This window comes from Nicotiana attenuata, unplaced genomic scaffold, assembly GCF_001879085.1.
Source record: "Nicotiana attenuata strain UT unplaced genomic scaffold, NIATTr2, whole genome shotgun sequence".
NCBI lineage: Eukaryota > Viridiplantae > Streptophyta > Magnoliopsida > Solanales > Solanaceae > Nicotiana > Nicotiana attenuata.
In genome coordinates, this window is record NW_017675712.1 from 52,661 (window position 1) to 59,931 (window position 7,271).

A 7,271-nucleotide genomic window follows, 5' to 3' on the forward strand; every position below is an offset into this window, starting at 1 on the left:
AGAAGTAAGACGAAGAAGAGTGGAGAAGCAAACAGTTACTTCGTTCTTAGAGAAAGAAAATATATGTATTGTTGTTTTTGATCTTAGACTAAGCTAGTATTTATATACTCTATTAACTCCAACTAACTCTAACTGCTTACTATAGTTAAGTATATATATCTAACTACTCTACTGACTGTAGTTAAGTTACATATATGAGAGCTACTTCTCTCAACACTCCCCCTCAAGCTGAGGGATGAAACACATTCTTCATTCCCAGCTTGCTGAGAAGATAATCATGCCGTGGTCTGCACAAAGCTTTTGTCAGCACATCTGCTAGTTGTTCTGCTGTTCTCACATGCTGTGTTTGTATANCTTGGATTTGAAGAGTCGCCACCTAATGATTAAGTGCATTAGGACACTAAGGGTTTTTGAGTTGGAAAACCAGAGTTCGGGTAAGGGCTAGAAATTATCTCGAGGGGAAGGTGTTAGGCACCCCTCAAGATCCACTAGTGTGGTTCCCGGCCATGCTATGTTGTGACTGTAAATACAAACGAGCATACAAATAATTCCATATAAAGATTGCAAGTAGGTATGTATAATGGTTGACAAGCATGTTTGACATTAAGATCTAGGTGGTCTCACAATTTGTTTAAAGGAATGTCCAAGTGCAAAAAATTAAACAAAGAAGTGAGTGAACATAAATTTTAAAAGAATAGTGCAGGAAGTTGAGGAAGAATTTGGTGACTGAAACGAAAGACAGAGTTTTGTTGATAATAACAAAGTTATATAAAGGAAAGGGGTCCTAGGTTTGTAAAACACATGGATCATCCACACAACACCGGTAGCCAATCGTACGCATGGTGTTATCGCGTGATCATCATCTCCATGTCTACCCTTCCCACCCTGTTAAGGTGTTAAGCGCGGAATGGTATCGTTACCTACTGCATGCTATTACCCGTCCCACCTATCAGTCTCGGAGGCATTTGGGACTATTAATCCTAAAGGGGAGGGAGCTTAGCTTTTCAGAGTTTAAAAGGATAAAAATCTAGGGCGACAGTCAAAACACATAATGCAATAAAAGGGGAACAAGTAGCAATTAAGGGCTCAAACAAGCCTCCTCATTTTAAGAAACAAATTGTTTAGCATGTCTTACACATACTTGATTTGGTCTGAATTAAATTAAAGCGTAGGATAGGTTGATTTACCACATATTTCCCAGATAGGGAGTCCGAATTAGTCCTGCTTAGATGTAGTTGTCGAAGACTGACATAGTTGATTAATTACTTAACCTTTTGCCTATGTGTTAAACGGGACCTATAGGCATGATATCTATTAATTCAGGGACGGAGGAATAAACTGATTGCAAAAAAAAAAATAATTGTTGGTTGTAAGCTCTGCGAGTGTTTAAACAAATTACCACTGATTTTAGACTTAGGAGCGAGTGGGCGATTCAGATTTAGTTGATAGCTCCTATAGGCATGCTTTCTAGGCGTTACTGATTTTATCGCTGTTATTGTCATGCAGAGATCCTATGGGCAGGTCATCTATATGCAATTGGTTATTTTAAATCCTATAAGAATATTTGCCTAGTGACAGATGCATATGCAAAATGCAGGAAGTCCAATAGGCATATTATCTATATGATATGCAGAGTTTCAGCAACGATTTATGGGCATGGTATTTATACGAAATGCAGAAAACCTATGAGCATGGTATCTATGTGAGATGCAGAGGTTTGAAAGTAGTAAGTTCTACAAACATACCATCTATATGAGATGCTGAATTTTGAAAGTAAATACCCTAAAACATGGTATCTACATGAGATGCTAAATTTTGAAAGTAAATATCCCTAAAACATGGTATCTACATAAGATGCTGAATTTTGAAAGTAAATATCCTAAAACATGGTATCTACCCCTTTGCATGCATTCAATCCCATCCCTTTCACTATACACCCCCAGTAGTTATTACAAAAATTATTACAGACCAAATGGATCAAAGGAAAGAATAAAAATTACATCAGTGATTACATCTACATCTAATCAGCCTAATCCAGACTCAGAGTCTAATAATATGAGATAAACCAACTTCCAGGATCGAATTTTCCAAAGCCTTCTCTTATTTGGGATGTGTCAAAGTTCCAAGGAACTTCAGGAGTACACCCCAAATATCATTGCAGAAATCAGATTATAGTGCAGTGTGGATGGGCCAGCCCTCAAGTGTCCAAGTTCAGAGGGAACTCAAGGTCCCTCTGAACTGGGGATTGGGTAAGCTTGGTATTTTACTTAGGATTTCGTTCTCTGTGCAACCATCACGGCACTCACATCCTTTTTCTTGGATGTGCCACCAGACTGTAGAGCCTTGTTGGTAGCCTGAAATGCCTCAAAATTAGTGACCATACCACTTTTAATGCCTTCCTCAATCCTTTCTCCTAGCTTGATGATGTCGGAGAATTTCTGGCCTTCGATCAACATCAACCTCTCATAATACTGTGGATCCTGAGCTCGGACGAAAAACATGTTCATCTGTTCTTCCTCCAAGGCCGGCCTGACCTTAGCAGCCTCTGATCTCCAACGAGTAGCATACTCGCGGAATGTCTCCGTAGGTTTCTTCTTCAAATTCTAGATGTAGAATACATCTGGCGCATTCTCCGTATTGAATCTGAACCTATCCATGAAATCGAACGCCATTCCTACCTAGCTTGTCCACTTCTTGGGGTCTTGGCTAATGTACCAAGATAGAGCATCACCTTTCAAACTTCTCATAAAGAGCTTCATGCGAATCTTTTCATCTCTTCCGACTCCGACCAGCTTATCGCAGTATGTCCTCAAATGGACCGTGGGATCTCTTGTGCCATCAAACATTTTGAACTTGGGAGGTTTGTACCCTTCGGGAAGTTCGACATCTGGCCGAATGCAAAGGTCCTCATAATTCAGCCCTTCGATACCTTTGTTTCCTTCAACACCCTGGACTCGGCTAGTCAAATTCTTGAGTTTTGCGGCCAGGTTCCTGATGAGAGAGTCTTTGTCATCAGACTCCGGTGTGCTTGAAGTAGGTTGAGTATATTGTGGCATGGTTTCCACATAGATGGGGGTATGGTGGGGATGATCATTTGTGTTTAGTGGTTCGGGAATGAGTAACGGGGTGTTGTTTGAAGTGTGACATGTGTTGCAATTTTGATGGAGAGCGGGTTGTTTCTGTGGTTTCGGGGTGTTCTGTGGAGGTATAGGATTTTGAGCATTGGGAAAATTGACATCCGGGGTAGTGAGGGAAAATGACAAATTTGCCAAGTTCCGAACTTGGTCTAATTCTTCCTGAAATTTCAGTAACTTCTGTTCGAGCTGGGCGGCACTTTCTTTGGGAACCCGAATACCCTGAGGAACCTCTACCCTTTCAACTGAGTTCTCCTTCCTGATGTTGCTCAAGTCTTCCATTTTTGCTTTGTTCTTGTTTCTGATAGGACTCGGAGGAGGAGGAGGAGGAGGACCCTTAGATCTTGTGGAGTAGGATGATGATGCCAGAGTGCACGAACTAACCTTTTGGGGAGGGGAATAAAACAAAAGTAAAAACAAAAAGGTAACAAGTTAGTGAGGGTTATGAGAAAAAATGTTGCAATATTTAAACACATAGTGTAAGAATATAAATCGTGTCCTAAATTGGGTGCCTCGTTGTGCCCGAGGTAGGCCTAGCGACAAGTTGATCTGGAGATCTTATAATGCTAAATGCCTCATTTTATTGATAAAAATAAGACGAATCCCAAAATGACACTAAAATTGCGGAAAGTAAAATGTCACTAATGGCCATTGGCCTTATTACATTCTAAAGCAAAAATGAAAAGACCCCTAACTACTTGATCTCAGAAGGACTTTCCCCAGACTCGACATCTTTACCTCCATCGAACAGCTTCACCAGCTCGCGCAGTCCCAGCAGCAAATAAGCCCTAGCCAAGTGTCCTCCTTCATTTCCCTCAGCGTTCTGGCAATTTTCGATCCTCTGGATGAATTTTCTTTCCAACTCTACCAAACCTCGTTCCAAATACCCTAGTCGCTTGTTGGCGCTGACAGCCATATCTTTTCACTCTTCGATCAACTTCTGATTTGCTTCTTGAATTTCTTGATGTTCACTTTCGCATTCTCTGATCCTCTTGCGTAATTGGTTGTACTTAACCTGTATTTCAGCCCTCTCGTCGATGACCCTATGACCTCGAATAGACCCGGGCTGTCCCAATCCACCATGATCTTCTTCTAACCAACCTAGATAGTATGGGGTGTAACCGGCATAGTATCTGTCAGGTTCTATGGAATCCTTTTCCAGTATGATTTTGCAATTCCACATGTGTTGAGCTTGACATTTGTACGGGCTATCGTCGTCTTGGAAATCGGCCCTGAAGTGACTCATCTTTTCGACCTTTGGAATGACCCGCTTCCTCCCTGCCTGCCTCATGACTCGGAGAGGGACATAGGGATAAGTTCCTCTCAGACCAATGAGTATAAGGAATGGAGCGTCCCGAGAGCGGATGATGAACTCTCCAGTAGGGAACCATTTGAACATCCACTGCACTTTGTCTTCTTTCTTTAGCGTCTTCCGGTTGAGCAAACATGTTAGGCATATAGTTCATTCTCTTGGGATGATGGAAGGCTGTATGATCATTCCACGGCCTTCGTGGAAGGTATTGACCCCTTTGGAGATGTTCTATAAGCCAGAGTTGGAGTAGTAAGTTGCAACCCTGGAAGTGACTGGCCCCTCGTTGACAGTTTTCCAAGGCTCGGTATATCTCAGCAACAATCATGGGCGCTATGCTAAAAGGCTGCCCTCCAATCCCTTCCATTAGTGTCTTGGTGACCATGGCTAGTCTGGTATGGATCCCAGCTTTCTTCATAGGAAACGCTATCATCCCCAAAAAGCAGAACATAAAGACGAAGACCCTCCTGTGGATATGCCCTAATGATGTGAGAGCAAATTCATCTGGGTAGGTACGGTAGGACTTGCTATGGCCGTACCTCTCGTACAGATAGTCGAAAGGAATGTAAGAGTCCTTCAAACAGGTCAAGTCTGGGTTTTTCTTCAATCCCATCATCTTGAGGAAACCCCTACCCCTGCGATTTTCTGGCATAAGCAAACCCGGAGTCTCCCAAGGAATACCAGCTAACCCTCCTATTTCCTCGAGCAGAGGTGTCATTTCAAGATCCCCGAAGCGAAACACTGATCCGTCACTGTCTCTGAACAAGGTTGCAGCCTCGATTATTTTGTTGTCAGGCTGGATCCCCAAAAGAGAAGGTAAATTCCCAAAATATTTGCGGAGGAGAGTCTGGTCACTGGAGCCTCTATTATTTTGTTGTCAGGCTGGATCCCCAAAAAGAGAAGGTAAATTCTCCAAATATTTGCGGACGAGAGTCTGGTCACTGGAGTGAAGGTCTTCCCACCAGCTTAGCAGCCTTGGGTGAATGTGGGTTACCATGCCGAATCTGGGGACTTCGTGCCTCATTTTCTACAAAACAAAGTGTTATACCCCTACCCCACCGGACTCGACTATTTAAACCAATAATTAGCATAATGGCATTTAGTTCTCCAAATAAATGCATAGAATATGGTGTTGTCCGTTTGGGTTCCAAGGAAACCCAGTGGAATTTGGACAGGGTTATCTTAAGGAGTCATTATGCGGACAACATAACTGACTCGACTAGGTTTGACAGTGATGCATGCACGGTTAAACAGAATAAGGCTTCTATGGGGTGTTAGACCGGTACCCTTGAGCGGACAACTCAAGAGGGAAAGGCACGGAACCGTCGACTGCACCGCTGATCGACTTGTTTTACCGCAAATATTCCTTTGCCAAATTTAGGGGGTGATAATATCGGAAGAGCGCAACAACTCATTATAAACGTTGCTATGGTATTTGTTTGGCACGAGTGGAATATGATGTTGAAGATGCAATTACAAGAATGAAACAAATTGTCACGTATTTTCACATTCATAATGATTACAATAATTGCAGTAAAAATTAAAACGGCATTGAAGGAAAGTAGTAGATGAAAGCATTAAAGAAAAAGAAACAAAAACCAAGTCAGCTTCGAATAAGGACATTAAATAAAGCAATAAAAAGCAATAAAGCCACAAATAACATGAAGTGGTAAAAGCCTAAAGATTTCCCCAGCAGAGTCGCCATGCTGTCGACGCCGCCTTTTTCTCGCGAAATCGGGCTTACGACATTTGGGCGGACAACTCTATTCCCTTTTGGGATTTGGATTTTTGGATTTGAAGAGTCGCCACCTAATGATTAAGTGCATTAGGACACTAAGAGTTTTTGAGTTGGAAAACCAGAGTTCGGGTAAGGGCTAGAAATTATCTCGAGGGGAAGGTGTTAGGCACCCCTCAAGATCCACTAGTGTGGTTCCCGGCCATGTCATATTGTGACTTTAAATGCAAACAACAAGTAGGCAAACAAATACAAAGGGGTTTTCACATAATAGTTGCAAGAGATTAAGGAAGTTAAAGAAACTGAATTTGATAGAGGAAGCAGTTTTGAAATCTTGAATAAAGGAAGAAATTTTCATATAGTTGTTGCAAGCAGTTTAAAAGATAAAGTTTTGGCGAAAAAGTAGTTGAAATTCTGAAAATAAAGTGGACAGGTCCTAGCTTTATACATAATATGGATCACTCCACACAACACCCGATAACCGTTTATACACGTGGTGTTATCGCGTGGTCATCATATCCATATCTACCCGTTCCCACCCCGTTAAGGTATTAAACGTGGAATGGTCTCGTTTTACCTATTGCATGCTATTACCCGCCCCCATCTTATCAGTCCCGGAGGCACTTAGGACCACTAATCCTAAAGGGTAGGATATTAGGCTGATTGGTTTCAAAGGATAAAAATCTAAGGCGACATACAAAACATATACTGCATGTTGGGGGAAGCATGTGGACATATAAAGGCTCATATATACCTCCTCAAACAAAACACATAAATAGCATGACTTAAGCACAATTAAGGTCTCAAAAGATAGGAGCAGTTAAAACTTGGTTTTGAAAACGAAGTAGTAGCAATAGTAGCACGATTCTGGGCAGAGATGAGTAACCTAGTAAATAAAATCAGAAGCTCAATAAAAGTAAGTAGGTGCATCATTTCAAAATCATTTTTAGCAGAGTTTTGTTTAAGAAAAAGCTGAGTTAACTTCAGAAAATCAAAACAAGAATAGGAATGGCAGAGTTAAAACTTAAAGAAGTTGGTTGGTTTTAGGCTAATAGAAACACAATTGATCAGTTCTTATCGGACCTGAAGTTTG